At 41.0% G+C, this 19,765-nt stretch overlaps 1 protein-coding gene across 4 annotated transcripts in view; it reads right to left on the minus strand.

Moving 5' to 3' along the window:
- PRLR (prolactin receptor) overlaps positions 1 to 19,765 on the minus strand; it is a 179,097-nt gene that overhangs the window by 60,666 nt on the left and 98,666 nt on the right. For 3 of the 4 annotated variants that reach the window (XM_054487031.2, XM_054487033.2, XM_054487032.2), the window contains one exon: positions 1,268 to 1,329. The exons of the other annotated variant lie outside the window; for it this stretch is intronic. The gene's annotated coding sequence lies outside the window, so the exon portion shown is untranslated. The remainder of the gene's footprint in view (positions 1 to 1,267; positions 1,330 to 19,765) is intronic. 4 annotated transcript variants of the gene reach the window in all.

Here is a 19,765-nt window from a genome sequence, read left to right on the forward strand (position 1 = left end):
CTTCTTCTGCAAGTATTTGCTAATGTTATTCTGAACACTATAAATTTCAGTCGATTTCCATGAAAAACAAAAGCTCCTGCTGGGCTGAGGCAACTTAAAGCAGTGGTTTTGGTAGGTCAATTTTGTCCCCACCTGGAGGACATTTGGCAAAGCCTGGAAACATTATTTTATTGTTACTTCTGTTGGGGGGAGTTTTGTTCTCCTTGGAACTGTCTGGAGATGTCATTGGTTGTTAGAGCTGGGGTGGGGTGGTGTCCTTCTGGTATTTAGTGGGAGACACCAGGAATGCTGCTGAGCATCAAATGATGCACAGAGGAGCCCCACAACCCAAAACGGTCTGACCCAGAATGTCTACAGTGTTGTTGGAGAAACCCTGGTCCAGAGGGCAAGTTCAGGCTCAGTTCTTGACACCAAAGCGGCATGATGGCTCTCAAGGGGCTATCATGTTTCAATGTGGGAAGACTAGTAAGTTCCCTTAGATGGCCCCAAGAAGCCCCAGGAAAATTTTGCCTAGGATTTTCTTCAACCAATAACTTCATCGTTTTCCTATCCTCCTGGCTCCTTAACTTCCTCTGAATGAGAGGGTACAGCCTCAAAGTCGTACATGTCGAGCTCAACTCAGTGGGTCCAGATCCCATTTGACTGTAGTGTAGACAGAGGCAAGTAGGGGGGCTTGGTTTCTCCATCTGTAAAATGGAGTCGTAATACTTCATGATCTATTTGCTAAGCAGTCCTGGCAGCCTAGGGTTTCCTTGCCACTGGTAGATGAGGGGAGAGCCAGAGCCTGTCACACATGAGTCCTGCCATGAGGGCTGGGAGGAAGGAGACACAGCAGTAACATTACGGGGCCCAGAAAGCTGTGGCGAGAATTTATGTAGAGTTGCTTAAGAAAATAAAAGCAAGCACAATATTTCTCTCTCTGATTATAAAAGTAACATAGTCATTGTCGATAATCTCTCAATTACAGAAAACTACAAGGAGAAAATAAAAATATCTCATGATTGCACCACTAGGAGATACCAGCTATTAAAAGCTTTGGTATTTTCTTTGAGAAAATCAGAAAAGGATGAACATCACGTTTTCTGAGCTGGACAGGCTGGGGAGATTGAAATAGCCTTTGAAGACAGCAGAATGTGCCGGTGTAGACATTGACTGGTTTGAGATGATATTCTGTAAACCAAGATAGTTGAGCCCCTGCCCTGGATGAAACGGACAGTGGGGCAGATGGGTGGTGTGACCAAGGGGCACGAGAACAAGTCCCCCTTACCTTCAGGGTTCATGTGGAAAGCATCCTCAGTATTCGCCTCCATGAATAGGAGAGTTCTTTAGCTGAAAGAGGAAATTATTCATTTTAGCTCCAAGATGACAAAACGAGAGATTCCATTTCTGGCTCACTCTGCAGTATGTAGCATGGCTGAATATTGGCACCTCAGTGATAGGCATGAGACAGCTCTAGTGTTCTGGAATTAGTTTTTTGGCAGCTTTATTTTGAAGTAATTTTAATCTTACAGAAAAGTTATAAAATAGTAAAAAAAAAAAATCTCATATACCCTCGACTCACATATCTCAATTGTTACTATTTTACCACATCTGATTTATAATCTTTCTTCTCTGTATATAAAAGTTACTTCCTAATTATTTGTGAACTAGTCACAGTCATGATGCATGTTTACCCCTAAATATTTCAGGGTGTTTTCCTAAGAACAAGGACAATTCTCCTACATGGATGTAGTACAATAATTAACATCGGAAAATTAACATCGATACAGTATTATTACCTAATCTATAGAGCTCACTCAAATTTTGCCAGTTATCCTAGTTGGGATTAGATTTCATAAAATTTGGTCCTGGAGACCTTAATGAAATTTATTAACAAATTCTGACATAGTTATAGATGAACTGGAATTCTGGGTTTTGTATAAGAACTTTCAGACTCTGGGGACTGACTGGCCTGGGTCTGGGAGGCGTGAAGGGACAACTGTTAGAGGTATGGATCTTTTTTTTTTTTTTTTGACAGGGACTTACTGTGTCTCCCAGGCTGGAGTGCAGTGGTGCAATCACAGCTCACTGCAACCTCAACCTCCTCAGGCTCAGGTGATTCTCCCATTTCACCCACCCCCTGCCCCAAGTAGCTGGGACTACAGGCACATGTCATTACACCTGGCCAATTTTTTGTATTTTTAGTAGAGATGGGGTTTTGCCATGTTGGCCAGGCTGGTCTCAAACTCCTGGCCTCAAGTGATCTGCCTGCCTCGGACTCCCAAAGTGCTGGGATTATAGGTGTGAGCCACCATGCCCAGCCTACAGCTACTTTTTAAAATGGGCTTCGATATATATGAACAGCAATTCATAATTGAATGCCCAATTTTGTCTTGCCCATTCCAAGCAAAGGCAAATAATCTAACCAGAGTAGCAGACCAAATAATGCTTTTTCTAAGTCTTCAAAATCCAGAATCTTCAGGATTATTCCTTGAGGAAGCCAGTGCTGAATATTCTCCATGCTGACTCAATGGACACAGGATGAGGTGACTGACAGGAAGCTGTGGTTGGCCACTAGCAGCCTCATGCCATTGACAACCTCTCTCTCTCTCTCTCTCACACACACACACACACACACCACTTTCTCAACATTGCTGCTGTTGGCATGCTCAATCAAGAGCCTGGAAGTCTTTACAATCAAAGGCTACCATGTGACAAGGGCCATCTCAGCATAAGACAGCCAGCCCCGAGGCATTTGATAATAAGGGGCCTGTTGGATCCAGAGCCTGTGACACAGATGTCTGGGGCACGTTTCTTAGGAGCCACTCATTTTTCTCCATAGGGTGCAGTGACACCAAATTTTCTGTTTAAAAACATTTTAGATTCTAAGAATTATTTTAGAACTTAAAGTTCTCTCTTTGATTAGAGTTGTCCTGTTCTGTTCAGAGCAAATCCTGTTCCATTCTGTCATCTCCCAAATAACATCCAGACTGTTTTTACACTCTTGACAGAAACCCTGAGGGGTCAGCGAGGGAGTGGGGAACCAGGACAAGGGCTGTGCTGGGGGTGGGACATCTGGAACAGCAGACAGCAGCAGTGAGGGCTTCGGGGCAGGTGGGCATAAAGGGATGGCTTCTGCAGTTCAACACTTATTGAGTGATGGGCCCTGGGCCCACTTGGTCCATTCATCTATTATTCATTCAGCATTTATGAAATGCTTGGCTTACCACTTAGCCCTTGTCATCCTCTGCCCGGGCTCCCATCTATTCTTTACCTGCTCTGTGCCCTGTGAGTCTGACTCCTGTGCCCTCCAGCTTCAAGTAGGGTTCTACCCAAAGTGGGTAGAGCATGGAGATGGGCATGTCAGGGTATCGATTTCCCTCCCTCCCTGCCTGCCTCAGAGAGTAGTGCTAGCCGTGGTTGTGTATCTTTTACCACAAGACCAGTTAAGCAGTCATGACTCCAGCTATCACTGGGCCTTGGCAAAATTCTTCCCTCTCCACTCTTCTTTATGCAGATAGGGGGGTGACAAATTCCCTTGTTCTAACCCTACCCCTGGGCATGTAAAGAGTCTCTTTACATTCTCTTCAAAATCCTAGCTGTGCATGCCATCCTTTTTCTGTCTGACCCTAAGATGGCCCTTGAATATGTGCTAAATTGTGCCTGACTGCTCTGGACAAGCAAGAAAGGTGTAAAATTTTGTATATACTTCCTAACATGAGGATATACTATTATGGGGTGGGGAGACATAATTTAATAGATGCTCCTGGGAGAAATAACTCACAGATTTCATCTTTTATGTACTTGAGTATTGTGTGTCAGTCAAAGATCAACCTGATCTCTGGTCACATTATTTGAAGTATGGCACCCAGAACAGGAGAGGTGATAGTACTACTTAGTTCTGTGAATTCTACATTAGCTCCCACTTGGAGTACTGTACTCATTTCCCTGCTCCTCACTTTAGGAAAAAGCATGTTGTTTATCTTCAAGTTCTGTCACATAAAGCAGAAGCTGAGAGTTTTTCTTCAAGAGCCAAATAGCAAATATTTTCAGCTTTGTAGGCTGAAATGTTCCAAGTACTCTGTTACTGTAGTACAAAAGCAGCCGTAGACAACATGTACATGAATAAGCTTGGCTGTGTTCCAATAAAACTTTATTTATATAAATAAATGGGCTGGATCTGGCCTGCAGGCATTACTTTGCTGACCTCTGATAGAAGAGTGCAAAATGAATTTATTCTAGAGGTGCCCAGAAGGCAGAAGTTTGATCAATGTGTAAAAATCATGGAGTGGTAGATTTGTGCTAATTTTAAGATCATTCTAGTGGTGATTACTGTTCCCAAAGAGAATCATCTGTTTCATAAGTCAGTGAGTTTCTTGGCATTATAGGGGTTCAAAGCAAAGGCTGAGTGTTTTAGAAGAATTTTCTGCAGAGCATGCAGAGTAAATTGGATGATGTGGGAGGTAACACTGCCTCACATTTCTGTATCTTCAGCATGGTACAGTGTACACATAGTTAAGTCTTCTCAGTTCTATGTTCCTAGAGGGAAGGGGCTGTGTCATATCCATCCTTGCATCCCACCCCCTCCTGAAAGCCTAATATAGTGCTTTAAATATGGTGGGTGTGACCAATACTTTTTTTTGTCAACCTGACTCTTTAAATCAAATCTTCCTGACAGACTAATTGTACTAATTTGTCTTTAGTACAATCATCACTACCAGCCATATTAAATAATTCAATTACCTCTGATAAGCTTCAACATTTGAGGACTTTCACCGAAAATAATAGACAACATTCACTAAGTTCTTAAAATATGCCAGCTGTCATGCTAAGAACCTTGCAGGCATTATCTATGAGGTAGAAATCTATGAGATAGGCACTATTACTACCCCTATTTTATTGATGAAGAAACTGAAATTCAGAGAAGACTCATAACTAAGAAGTTGCATATCCAAAACTTGAACTGAGATCTCTTTGATGCCAAAGGCTGTGCTCCAACCACAATTCCATTCTGCTTCTGAGTCATTCATTTATTCTTTCATTCACTGAGTATTCAACAAATACCAATTGGTTGCCTACTATTTGCCAAGTAGTATTTTAGGTGCTGATGATAGAGCTGTGGATATAAACAGGTCAAGTCCATGCTCTGAAGAAACTTACATTCTGGGTGGAATAAAGTAGGGGTTGATACACAATTAACAAGTGAGAAAATAATACATGGTAATTCATCACAAGACATGAAGAGATTAAAAAGACAATAAATATTTCTTGTCCACACTAGAATCACATGTATAATCCTAATTGATGAATTTAGCAAGACATGGAGATTAAAAAGATAATAAATATTTCTTGTCCACACCAGAACCACAGGTATAATCCTAATTGATGAATTTACTGAAGTTCTTTCTTGTTTTTTTCTTTCTTCAACTTTTAAGTCCTGGGGTACATGCTCAGGGTGTGCAGGTTTGTTACATAGGTAAACATGTGCCATGGTGGTTTGCTGCACAGATCAACCCATCACCCAGGTATTAAGCCCAACATCCATTAGCTATTCTTCCCGATGCTCTCCTCCCCACGCCCTGATAGGCCCCAGTGTGTGTTGTTCCCCCAACCTGCTGCCCCATGTGTCCATGTGTTCTCATCGTTCAGCTCCCACTTATAAGTGAGAACATGCGGTGTTTGGTTTTCTGTTCCTGAGCTCTTTCTTGTTTACTGACATTAGCCCAAGGTTAGTCTTTTGTCCTGACAAATTGTCAGATAAACTGACATTAGGCCAATGTTAGTCTTTAGTCCTGACAAATTGTCAGATAAACTCAGATTCAGAGAGAAATCTTCAAGATTTCTGGCAATTGATAGAGATTACATATGGCAATTTATAGACATGCATGTGGAGCTCTTGAATGAAAAGGAAGTTTATCCAATAAAGCACTTGGGAATCACTTTTTTGGGCAGGCTGAACTTGAGCAGAAGCAAGCACATCCACTTGAGTCAAAGGCATGGGCCTTGTTTAGGAGTAGAGGTACCAGGGTGGCTGAGAGTGGAGGAACCAAAGGGGAATTACAAAATCTTGATTGAGATTGAGATGGAGACAGAGGGAGCAAGATAAATAGGGTAAAGTCAAGTCAACTGTCAGGTCCAATTGGCAAGTGCTGACTGGGAATGGGAGACAGTGCCCAAAGGTCAGGGGTGGAGTAAACACAAGCCCAGATGAGGAAGCGAAACAATCCAATATTTTGTTTGTGTCTTGATGGGTGCCAACTACAAAGGGTGGGTGTGGGTGGCCTAGTTACAGGTGAAGGATAGGAATTGACAAATAGTAGTAATCCTTTTGCAATTCCAGAATTCCTTTCGTTAGTGGATTGTAAAGTGATTTTCAGATTAGAGAGTCCTGACAGCATCAGCATAATCTTACTTTTAAAAATGGCTAAAAAACAGAAAGACAGCAATTAGTTAACATTTATTGGCTGCCAGACATTGTTTCTAAGCACTTTAATGCTTTATTTCATTTAATCTTCATAAGCACACTTTGAGAACCAAGCTTCTTAATAGGGAGCTAATTAAAGAGGTGACATTTGGAGGGAACTTGTATAATGTCATCACTGAAACTGAGTCCTAGTCATTCATATATTGATTTGTTCACTCACATATTTATTCAGCCTATAATAATTGGGCACCTAATACATGTTGGGTGCTATTCTAGGGCCTTTGCCTGGATAATGTTATTGATTTCATTGTTTAACAGAAAGACAGTGGAGGGAGCAAGGGATTTTGAGTCAGAAAATCTAAGTTCTGTTTCTAACTCTAACTGGTCCTGTGGTCCTTGGAAAAGTCAGGCTCCTTCTCTCTTTAATGTGTTCTGATGTAAAACAAGGAGCTAAGACGTCTTTTAGAATTTACTGTTAAAGTATTCAGTAGCTTTATTGTACATTGACACTTACAATAAATACTCACTTACAGTCTGTCATTCTACCCTCCCACCGCCATCAGGGAAATCATAGTATTTATGAGGCTTTAAACGTGGAAACTTGTCAGGGATTGGACCAAGTTCCTCTGCTCTTTTCACTGAATTCCTCTGCCTTCCATGTAGGAATTTGTGTTTAATTTCTAAAAGAATTATAACAGAGCTCGGGGAAGATAGAGGAAAAGGGAAAGATATAGATGATATAGAAGACAAGGAGAAGTTAAGACTGGGAAGGACAATGTACTAGCTCTCAGGAGCTTTGTGCCTTGTCTCTGAAATCATTCAGGGCTGCTATAATCATCAAAAAAATGTATCCAAAGGCACAAGAAGAGAGACCTTACAACTGGTGGAAATCACATTAAGGCAAATTTGGGTTCAGTAAAATGGTAGAGGAGTTCCTCACTGGACATTCCGATTGCCCATGACTGGGCAGAGCTAAAACAAATGGGTCATGTTACAAGGCAAAGTAGCTTTTTAATTTTAAGGCCCACCAGTCAATAGATTGCTATGGCCAAGGATGAAATGGGCCACTGTGGTAGGAAGTGAGCTCCTCCTCATGGTGCATGCCTATGCCGAGACAACGTAAAATCCTGGAGGGGTTAGCAACTTGGATCAGGGCTACAAGACCAGGAAAGAGACTTTCAACTCCGAAATGCTATGACTGTAGGAGGCAGGAGGCTTACAATTTTATCTGTAGTCTATAACCCCTAGTCCAGAGTTTGGATATCCTTACAGTAATCTACGGGGGAATATTGAAGTCCCTTTTGCAGGCACTGATATCGAGGCCAAATTTCTTAATTTATTTATTTTATACAAGAAGTTCCTTGTATGAATTTTTGACAGAATACTCACCCTAACTCCTATTTTTGGCATTTCTGACCTCTCGTTCTTGACAAATAACCATGATGGGGGACTTCTCTGGGAGCCAGAATTGAAGTCAGAGTTGGACCAACACCCTGAAATTCTAGGCCCACCAGTCAGTAGATTAACAGGGTTACCTTTGAATTTGTCCAGTGCCCTTATTTTCCAAAATGTTTTTCATCTGCTATCTTTATCAGAAGTGTATCAGTCAATTGGTGTTCTCTGAGGGTAATAACTTTAATAAGAGAAGGTGTATGGAAGTGCTTTGTAACAGTGAAACACTCTGAAAAGTTAGAAGTTTTATTATTGTTATAACCTGCCAAGGCCACAGTACTGGTTATTAGCAGATCCATATCTAGAGTGGGTTACTTAGAATCCTTTTGGAGGTAAATAAATAACACTACTGATAATTTAAAAAGAAGCAAAGTCCAAGTCTCCTTGATTGACCAGCAAGCAATAGTAAAGTTTAGAGCGGGATTTTACAAGTATGAGAGGACCAAATCAGGATCACTTAAACACAGGCGGTTGTTCCAGTCCAGTGAGTAACTTTGGCCTGAATGTGAGTCTGTAGAAATTGGCCAACGATCATCTTGATTGGGACAATGATGGGTTGGACATGGGGATGAGGTGGCCACCAGCAGTAGACCTGAACGAAATGACTTTCTGCTTAGTTTAGTTCAGAGGTCATGAGTGTAAATCCATCTTTCCCTGATGGTGAGGGGCATTTACAAGCTAGGGCTACACTAATAATTTAAAGTGGACTGGGCACTAGTGATTAAAAAATACCTCCAAGTGATGAAAAGACACTGTTTAGACTTCTAAAGGAAATGGTTTAAAAAATAATCCCCAATTGATTGCAACATTAAGAACATTCTCAAAATGTTACCTTTGTCCTGATCTCTTAATCCCCATAAGAGGTTTTCTGTAAAGGTTCTTTAAGCATTTGAAGCCACTAATACCATGAGTGGAAAAAGAACACACTCTTTTAATTAAAGTGGAAAATTGCTATGTTCATGTTAATTTCAATTGAGAACATCTAAAAGTATAAGAGAATACATATTTCCTGGTCTTAGTATCCAGGGCTTAGGATTATTTAAGATCAGAAGCCAAAATTGTTCCTATTTTACACTGCATAATCAGGAAGACTGTTGAGAGGGGAATGTTAGCAGGAGATGGGTTTTAGTTTTCCAATTATGTCAGCCTGGTGGGGGAAAATCTAAATGCCATTTGTCCTTGACCTTTGAAATGTTTTCTCCCTCACTCTTGGGCAACACAGCAAATGACCCTTACGAAGCAGCAAATTAGTAGCATGTGTCAAGGCTGACACTTCTGTTTTTCAATCTGGTTGTCTGTTTTGCTATCCAAAGCTGCCTTCTTCAGGGGTAGCTGCACTTGGCAGAATGATAAACTGTGCTTCTGTTTACTCATTTTTCCCAAGGCTAATTTAAAAGTGCTGTGGGTAGGTAAGTGATGTTGATAATGGGAACATCTTAAGCTATTAAGTTGAGAACTGAAATATTAGCATGAGCAAATAGACTCATTCTCTAGTTGATGGAAATGAGTCCATGTGCTGTTTTTTAGCCCGAGAGTGCCATGTGTAGTTTCTTTTGGTCTCCATAAGCCAGGGGATCTGGCTCCCCAGAGCTGGGAAGATTATAGCATTGAGCAAGTAATGTGCTTTGAGATTCTTTAAGGCCCAAATTTGTTCCAATTGCTTCATCCCAGGTTCTCACTTTTATTTCCTCTCGTCGGTTTTGGTGACATTATTTTCCAAAGTAGTCCAATTGCATCAATCATTCATTTTAATTTTAAAAAACTGGAGGATTTTTTTTTCTTTGTATTACTGTGTGTGAATATTGGCCCACCCGATTCATTACATATAGGCAGCATGGTTCACTGGATGTGCATAGGATTCTGAATCAGACCAAAAGGGATATAAATATGACTTGTGCCACTATCTAGTCTTGTGACCTTGAGCAAGGCACGTAAGTTCCTTGAGTCTTATTTCTTCACCTGTAAAGTGGAAATATCTATTGCTACGTTTTGCTACTTTTTTGGATCATTGTGAATGTACACAGTGTCTAGGAAATAGCAAGTAATTAATATACGCTAATGATTATTAACAGCTAACATTGACTGCACATCTGGTACGTGCCAGGAATTATGGGAATTCTCAAAACATCTCTAGGAAATAAGAACCATTATTATCTTCACTTGCTGATGAGAAAGAGATGGGCTAAATACTGGCTCAATGTCCCAAAGATAGGAGATGGCCATGCCAGGATTGTAGAGCCTTCAGTTGGCCTCTACTCCTCATGTTAAGAAGAATGGCTGTGCAGGGTTTTGCCACATGGAGTAAGAACTGCCTGAATATGTATCCCAGGGAGGATTCTAAGACCTGCAGAACTGCTTGCTCCCAATCCCTCCTCTTTTCCATGCCTTCTCATTCATACTTAAGCCAGAAGCTGTGAAGGGCAAATCTGATGCCAACAGACAGGACCACGCAGCAAGTAGAACCCTAGAAGACCTGCTGTAGCTTGGCTTCACACTCAGCTGTGAACTTGTCAGCTGAACACACAACTGCAGGTGCAGTGTTCTGTGTGCATGCCATTAAGAAAACTCCAGTCATTCAAATGTTATTTTATTAGAAGGGAGGAATGGAGTCTTAAATACAGACCCACTCTATTAAGATAGTTGAAAAACACAGATGTAAATATCATGACATTATTGTGCTATCACCATTACATCATCCTGCAAACCCCCACTCTCCACAAACTTAAATAGAAGTCATTTTTATTATCAGTACTAAATACGCTTAAATCTAAGATATTAAGATCAGAAACTGTTGTAGTAACTCATGTACAGCTAAAAAGGTGTACAATTCAGATTAAAGAGATCATGGCACTTTGCTCTTTAGTTAAAATACTAGCGTGTTGTCCATCAACTGATGAATGGATATACAAATGTCGTATAACCCTACAGTGGAATTTTATTCAGCCATAGAAAAAAAGGAAGCACTGACACATGCTACAACATGAATAAACCTCAGAAAACAATATCGTAAGTGAAAGAAGCCAGGCAAAAAAGACCCCAGATAGCATGATTCCATTTATGTGAAATGTCTAGAAAGCTAATCTATGGAAACAGAAGGTCGATGAGTGGTTGCCAGGGGCTGGGGGTCAGGGAGAAAAAGGAGTGGAGAGTTATTGATGTCATGTACTTCTTGGGGTGATGAAATGTTCTAAAATTAGATTATAGTGATGGTTGCACAACTGTAAATACAGATGGTCTCCAACTCACTATAGTTCCATGATTCCTTGACTTTATGAGGGTGCAAAAGAGATAGGCATTCAACCTGCTTCTTGATGAGGTTAGGTCCAGATAAACTATAAGTTGAAAATATCATAAGTTGAAAACATCCTTTTGGCTTAAACAATATTTTTAACTTTCAACTTGCAATGAGTTTGTTGGGATCTAACCCCACTGTAAGTTGAGGAGCATCTGTATACTAAAATCCATTGAATCATATACAGTTGTCCCTCAGTATTCATGGGGGATTGGTTCCACATACAAATTGGTTATATGCAAATACTATAGCATCTTCTATCAAGGACTTGTGCATCTGTGGATCTAATGAATACTAGAATACCAGATCCACAGATGTGCAAGTCTTTGATACAAGACGTTGTAGTATTTACATACAACCTATTCACATCCTCCTATATACTTTAAATCATCTCTAGGTTACTTATAATACTGAATACAATGCAAATACTATGTAAATAGCAAGTGAATATTTGTTACACTATATTGTTTTACATTTTGTATTATTTTTTATTGTATTATCATTTTTTTTCAGAATATGTTTTATTCTTGATTGGTTGAATTCATGGATGTAAAACTTGCAAATACAAAGGGCTGGTTGTACTTTAAACAAGTGAACTTTATGGAACATAAAGTATATCACAATAAACCTGCTTAAAAAATACAAGCCCATTATTTCCTCTAATTATTTGCAAAAATAATATTCTTTCATGTTCAGCAGCTCTTTTTGAATAAATAGCAATGAACAAGAAGGCATTTCATTCACCTCCTCTGAGATTTGATAATTAATCTTGTCCTCACCTCCTCACTTTTTAACCTGCCCATCAAGTATTTGACTGCTGGGAAGGTGGAGTTGCAGAGATAATTGGCTCTCTGCTTATCAAGCACAACTCTCAGGCCAGACCTGTAAATCTGTCTCCATCTCTGCCTCCTTCCCTGTATTCCCTCTTTTTCCTTTCAACCCTTACTGCTGAGCACCCAGTCAGCATTCAAAATCAGAGCTGAACTGACTCAAAGCCGGGACTTCTGCCTCTGTGGGTCTTCAACTGCAAAGGGAACCAGAGCCATTTGTTAATGACTAAAAAGCAGAAACCGGTGGAGATAAAAAGAGATGGTGTCGAATTCTCTCCTTTCTGGATGCTGGTGGTGGTTATGTAGGCAGCTTTCATTTCTGTAAGTGTGCACTCCAGTAGGAGAGAGACAGGAACCAGGATGCCAACTGAGAGAACTAAGAAAAATTGTGATTGGCATTTAGGCATCAAGAGAAAAAGTTCTCTTAGTGTTTTTGACTTGCTCAATTTACTGTATAAGCAACTAAGGTGATGGGCAAATTGTATCCTTTGGATTGAAATCTCAATCCAGTTTCTAAATATTGAGGGAGTCTTGTTCTCTGCTCAGATTTCCCGCATCCATTGGCCAGGAGACGAGCCACTGTGGAACTGTACAACTCAGACAGAACCCTTACTCCACATTCCTCTGGCCTAGCAAAGTTGGGAGGATTTACACAAAGGTCAAGGGATCAACCACAGCAAACATGTGGTTGAAACTTAACTGGTCTTAAGACAGGAGGTGGACCTCAAGTCTGAAAAGATTCCAGAAGCTTTGCCAAATCCACCCTCTCTATCATTCAGAAACATCACCGCTATAGTGATAGGCTTTAAGTACTGTAATCAATTTTTTTTTTTTTTACTCATTGGATACCTATTTCTCATTTCTCCCATTTTTTTCTTCCGTTTACTGTCTCTCCTCTGCCAGTGACAGAGTAACTTTATTCCTTCCCACTTTCCCTAAAAGTGCCAAGCAGTGGGGTTGGAGTGGGCACAAGGCATGGATTCTGCAAACATGCTTTCTCTGCTATCCCCTTGAAGGACCTAGTCCCGAAGCAGAGAAAGAGAAGTGAGCTTGTGGCACAAGGAGATCTGTCCAGAATCCAAGAAGCCAGGTGATTTACCCTGGGCATGTTGCAAGCCTGTCAAAGTTTGAATGCTTGCTTCCGAATGCAGAGGGTGAAGTCACAGAGCCTGCCAGATTTACCAAGGATGCCTGCTAGGGTTTGCTCCTGGCACCGAATATCCTCAACTACCAGCCTGTGCAGCTCTCATGAGCACCAACCTGTTTGCCGATTACCCTTTGGCAAGCTGACTCTTCAGACAGATTAATATTTGCCCTGGGATATACAAGGCTCTTATGACCCCTCCCCATTGCAAAGAAAACAAAAATTGACTAACTTGCTTTTGATGGTGGTTAGATTTGTTTGGTGTGGCTTGATTTGGTTTACAGCTCATTTGAGGCAGAATCAAAATGGCTAGATTCAAGGCAGCTGTGGTTTCAGCAAAGCAGGAGGAATAAGGAGTTGGGAGGGGTGGGGCAACCATAGCAAGGGCAAGCTACAGGGTTGAGTCATGAGTCCCTTTCACTTAAAGCTGTAGTCTATGCTGTCATCCCTGCGTTGCCAGCATCTGCTCACCTGGCTTCTTTGGAACATGGCACACAGGATGGGACAAGTGATTCTGAAAGGGCAAGCAATGGCCACAGAACTTGAGCTGTGATCTCAATCTTTCTTGTCAAAAATCACTTTTCAGAAAGGAAGTAAATTTTTAGCTCTAAATTATGTAAAATCAGGAATCTAACTACAACAGAGGACAAAAATGGAAACCTTTTCATAATGTCATTTTTTTGGATGGTGTTATGGGTTGAATTGCATCCTCCCAAAAGAGACGCTGAAGTCCTCCAGTACCTTAGAATGTGACCTCATTTGGAAATAGGGTCCTTGCAAATGTAATTGGTTAAGATGAAGTAATAATGGAGTGGGGTGGGCCCTTAATCCAACAGGACTGATGTTTTTATAAGACAGAGAAGAGACACACAGGGAGGACACCTTGGAAAACAGTGGCAGAGATCGGAGTGATGCAGCTACAAGCCAAGGAATGCCAAGGAGTGCTGCCACCACAAGAGGCTAGGGTGAGGCAAGGGAGGACACCACCCAGCATCTCAGAGGGAGCATGGCCCTGCTGAAACCTTGATTCCACACTTGTTGCCTCCAGAAGTGTCGGAAAATACATTTTTGTTGTTTTAAGCCATCTAGTTGTGGTGCTTTGTTATGTCAGCCCTAATAAACTAATACAGATGATTTATATGTGAGCCGGCTGGGTTTGCTTACAAATACATTTTCTGCAACTTCTTATGTGAACCAATTTAAAATTTAATAGTATTTTTAATCAGTGAAAAAAGTTGGATGGTATGGGATTTTGTTGGCCTAATGTGGACACAGCACATGTTTTATTCTAGTGTAGCAGTGATGTGCTGAATCCCTATCAACTCCAAAGGGGATGGCACCAGGTTCAAGAGGCTGAAGAAGAGATCCAGAGCCAGAAAATGAGACACTGGGGTTTTACTGGGGGTTTACATACAGGGGAGAGAGTCTAGTGGTGGCGGGCTGGACAGGAGAACTGCTGGTTCAGTGGCAGTGGGCTGGTAAGAAGAAGCACAATCGCTGGCAAAAGGCATGCAGTTTATAAAACATTTTCACTTAACATCCTCCCCCTAGCAACCTCAGCCTGGCAACCTTCATTTAATCCCAAAGGACGCTGATCCCCTGTATGGCCCACATTCCCTGGGACTGGCTGGGGCTCAGATGTTCTTCGTAGATAAGGAATGAATTTCTGGGATGGCCACTTCCAATTCCTTAGCTTAGAACTCTGAACATATATTTGGGTGCATCTGCCACACAGGGTCATTCTCAGGGTAGGCTCAAGTCAAGTTATCATTGTCAGGAGCACCTACCATACAAGCATCCTTGCCCCCTCCAGTGAGAAAGTTTCTCATGTCCTGTGAAAAGCCAGTGATAGTGCTCTGAGTTCACTGCTATGGTGTCTTGTTATTCTTTCTTTAAAGGAGAGCTCTGATCACTAGAAAGAGTTTTAAGAATGAATAAGGAGATACGGGACAGATACAGAAACCCTGGAGGACAAATGGTGCCAAAAGGACACTTATACCTTTGGCATTTCTCTAGCAGGAGGGGAAGGAGGAGTACAGGGAGGTAGTCATAGTACCTCACCCTTCAATCCTCACTCTGGCTTTGATGTTGTCATTAGCATGTATCTCCAGGAAAGTCAGTTATCTCTCTCAGGGCTTCTATTTTATTCAGGGGAAACGGATTTCCACTTACCAACTTATCCATAACACATGGAGGAGAAAAAGAGAAATAAATTAAACCTTCATGTTCTAGGTCTTTAGGAAAAGCATTTTTTGGCCTCCAAAGTCTCTAGTCCCTTGGTTCCCTGTCCAGAACACTCAATACCATCAACATCTGCATACTCTAGGCTCCTGACTCCTCTTTCTAGAACACAGGTACTATATTCAGAAACCTTTCCATCCCAAAGGGAATCTTGTGAAATCTGGATATATATTATTTTATTTAAAAAATCCCAGACATCATGTTATTTTACTCCTACCTATTTCAGTATGTATCTCTAGCAATTATGACCATATTCTTAGGTAACCAGTGTTCTTTTCACATCCAACAGAATTACTAATTTCTTGGTATCAAATATGGATATAGTTACATTTTTTGCAATTCAAAATAGGAAACACGTTAGTCCTGTTCAAAATAGGAAACACATTGGTGAATTACTCTAAATTGTTGAAGTTGAAGGGACCTCAGGGAAACAATTTCTGTTAGTACCAAAATTTCTCAAGGCAGAAGGCTACATGTCCTATTGTTAAATATCATAGGACATTCGTATGCAATGAGGGACTTTGGGGATTATTCAGCTCAACTTCTCATTTGATAGAGGAGGATGCTGATACCCTGTGATGGTTAATTTTGTGTCAACTTGACTGGGTGAAGGGATGCTCAGATAGCTGATAAAGTATTATTTCTGGTGTGTCTCTGAGGGTGCTTCTGGGAGAAACACCCAGTACACTTGGTATTGAATTCGTAGACTGAGTAAAGAATGTCCACCCTCACCAATGTGGGTGGGCTTTATCTAATCTACTGTGGGCCTGAATAGAACAAAAACATGGAAGGGGTGCAAATTCTCCTTCCTTGAGCTGGGACATCCCTCTATTCCTGCCCTTGGACATCAGACCCCTGGTTCTCAGGGCTTTAGACTCTCAGACTTATACCAGGCCTCTCTCTTGTCCTCAGGCTTTGGCCGTGGAGTGGGAGTTACACTATCAGCTCTCCTGGTTCTCAGGCCTTCAGAATAAGACTGAATTACACCACTGGCTTTCCTGGGGCTCCAGCTTGCAGACGGCACATAATAGGACTTCTTGCCTCCATAATCGTGTGAGCCAGTTTCCATAATAAATCTCCTCTCATGTATAACCATATATATCCCATTGGTTCTGCTTTTCTGGGGAATGTTGACTAACACAGGCCCTGAAAAGCCATGTAACACGTGGTGAGTCAGAGACCAAAGCAGAATTGTAACCCACCCATTTCTGACTCCCATTCCACAGCAGACTGGTTCTTTAGGAATGGAGATGCCATAGGCTTTCTTAGCAGCCAAATTTATTATTTAATTCCAAAGTTATTGTCTCTGGCTCACTATACTCCCAATTAACTGCACTTTAAGCTCACTTCCTCCATGGAAATAGATACCAAGTAGCTTGAATGTTCTTCCTTCCAACCTGTCATAGTTTTGAAGACCATCAGTAAGTTGTGTTTCAGGCTTTTCCCATCAGATTAAGCAGTTTTCAATATGATCCCTTCCTCACAGCGTGTTTTCTCTCCTTAAAGGCTGTAAACAAACAAATGAAGAACCTATGGGCTACCAAAGATACATCTGTTGGGAGCAAAAAAATGTCACAATCTCATTTTTGCCAAGTGGTCATGAGAATGTGCTGGCGAAACAGACCACATTCAGAAACAGGCCCTACTGAGCTACTATAGCCTAGTCTTTTCAACCACGTTTATTAAAAAATGAACAATGAATGGAAAACCAAACATTGTATGCTCTCACTCATAAGTGGGAGCTAAACTATGAGGATGCAAAAGCATAAGAATGATACCATGGACTCTGGGGACTTGGGGAAAAGTTGGGAAGGGGGTGAGGGATAAAAGACTACAAATTGGGTTTAATATATATTGCTCGGGTGATGGGTGCACCAAAATCTCACAAATCACCACTAAAGAACTTACTCAGGTAACCAAACACCATCTGTTCCCCAAAAACCAATGAAAATAAAAAAAATAAACAACAAACAACAAAACCCTTCACATATAAAGAGGAAAAGAAATCAGGAAGCTAAGATTGGAACTTGGGTGAGCTCTTGAAAGATTTACTGAGCGGCTGAGATGTTGCTTGAGTGGCTTGATAGCTCCTCTCTCCTCGGATTATCACACCAAGGTCTGGCACTGTGAAGATCATATTGCTTTCTGGTCACTCTTGTGAATAAGGGCAGGGAGTGGGTGAGGGGGTTGGTGGGCAGTAAATAAGTCCGGATATCTCCAGGGTCCAAAGTTGTGTTTGGATAAATTAAAACACCAAGTTACAAAGTTGAAGATTAAACTAACAACCACTCATCAGTGGATAAAAACATTGCTTGACTACACGATGCCAAAATGCTGGTCTGTTGTTTTGACTGAAGTAAGCAGTAAGCAACTACCTGGCTGGTTGCCTCCTGGCATGAAATTAGAGCACAACCTCAATGAACTGGGATTTAATTTAATTAACTGAAAAATAAAAGGTGTCTTTTGTTACATTCTACTGGAGGAAAAGTAAAGTGGCAAGAAAGCAAGCAAGGATCAGGGCTTTATTAAAATCACCTCCTAGACAGTAAGTCCCCAGTGATACACATTGGAATCATCTGAGAAACTTTAAAAACTATGGCTGTCTGGCTCCCATCCCTAGATGTTCTGATTTAATGGTGTGGGGTGCCGCCTGAGGGTTAAAATTCTAACGTGGAACAAAGTTTGACAATCACTGCTCTAGATATTTCCTGGTGCTGGTGTAAAGCAGCCCAGTCATCTAAACCATCTATAACATTGGACTGAGGAACATGTTTTCTTTCCCCCTTTTTTAAATTTAATTTTATTTTATCTTATTATTATTATACTTTAAGTTTTAGGGTACATGTGCACAATGTGCAGGTTAGTTACATATCCATACATGTGCCATGCTGGTGTGCTGCACCCATTAACTCGTCATTTACATTAGGTATATCTCCTAATGCTATCCCTCCCCGCTCCCCCCCCCACAACAGTCCCCAGAGTGTGATGTTCCCCTTCCTGTGTCCATGTGTTCTCATTGTTCAATTCCCACCTATGAGTGAGAATATGCGGTGTTTGGTTTTTTGTCCTCGCGATAGTTTACTGAGAATGATGATTTCCAATTTCATCCATGTCTCTACAAAGGACATGAACTCATCATTTTTCATGGCTGCCTAGTATTCCATGGTGTATATGTGCCACATTTTCTTAATCCAGTCTATCATTGTTGGACATTTGGGTTGGTTCCAAGTCTTTGCTATTGTGAATAGTGCCACAGTAAACATATGTGTGCATGTGTCTTTATAGCAGCATGATTTATAGTACTTTGGGTATATTCCCAGTAATGGGATGGCTGGGTCAAATGGTATTTCTAGTTCTAGATCCCTGAGGAATTGCCACACTGATTTCCACAAGGGTTGAACTAGTTTACAGTCCCACCAACAGTGTAAAAGTGTTCCTATTTCTCCACATCCTCTCCAGCACCTGTTGTTTCCTGACTTTTTAATGATTGCCATTCTAACTGGTGTGAGATGGTATCTCATTGTGGTTTTGATTTGCATTTCTCTGATGGCCAGTGATGGTGAGCATTTTTTCATGTGTTTTTTGGCTGCATAAATGTCTTCTTTTGAGAAGTGTCTGTTCATATCCTTTGCCCACTTTTTGATGGTGTTGTTTGTTTTTTTCTTGTAAATTTGTTGGAGTTCTTTGTAGATTCTGGATGTTAGCCCTTTGTCAGATGAGTAGGTTGCAAAAATTTTCTCCCATTTTGTAGGTTGCCTGTTCACTCTGATGGTAGTTTCTTTTGCTGTGCAGAAGCTCTTTAGTTTAATTAGATCCCATTTGTCAATTTTGGCTTTTGTTGCCATTGCTTTTGGTGTTTTAGACATGAAGTCCTTGCCCATGCCTATGTCCTGAATGGTAATACCTAGGTTTTCTTCTAGGGTTTTTATGGTTTTAGGTCTAACGTTTAAGTCTTTAATCCATCTTGAATTAATTTTTGTATAATGTGTAAGGAAGGCATCCAGTTTCAGCTTTCTACATATGGCTAGCCAGTTTTCCCAGCATCATTTATTAAATAGGGAATCCTTCCCCCATTGCTTGTTTTTCTCAGGGTTGTCAAAGATCAGATAGTTGTAGATATGCGGCGTTATTTCTGAGGGCTCTGTTCTGTTCCATTGGTCTATATCTCTGTTTTGGTACTAGTACCATGCTGTTTTGGTTACTGCAGCCTTGTAGTATAGTTTGAAGTCAGGTAGCATGATGCCTCCAGCTTTGTTCTTTTGGCTTAGGATTGACTTGGCGATGTGGGCTCTTTTTTGGTTCCATGTGAACTTTAAAGTAGTTTTTTCCAATTCTGTGAAGAAAGTCATTGGTAGCTTGAAGGGGATGGCATTGAATCTATAAATTACCCTGGGCAGTATGGC

This window comes from Pongo pygmaeus, chromosome 4 (assembly GCF_028885625.2).
Source record: "Pongo pygmaeus isolate AG05252 chromosome 4, NHGRI_mPonPyg2-v2.0_pri, whole genome shotgun sequence".
NCBI classification, from domain to species: Eukaryota; Metazoa; Chordata; class Mammalia; order Primates; family Hominidae; genus Pongo; species Pongo pygmaeus.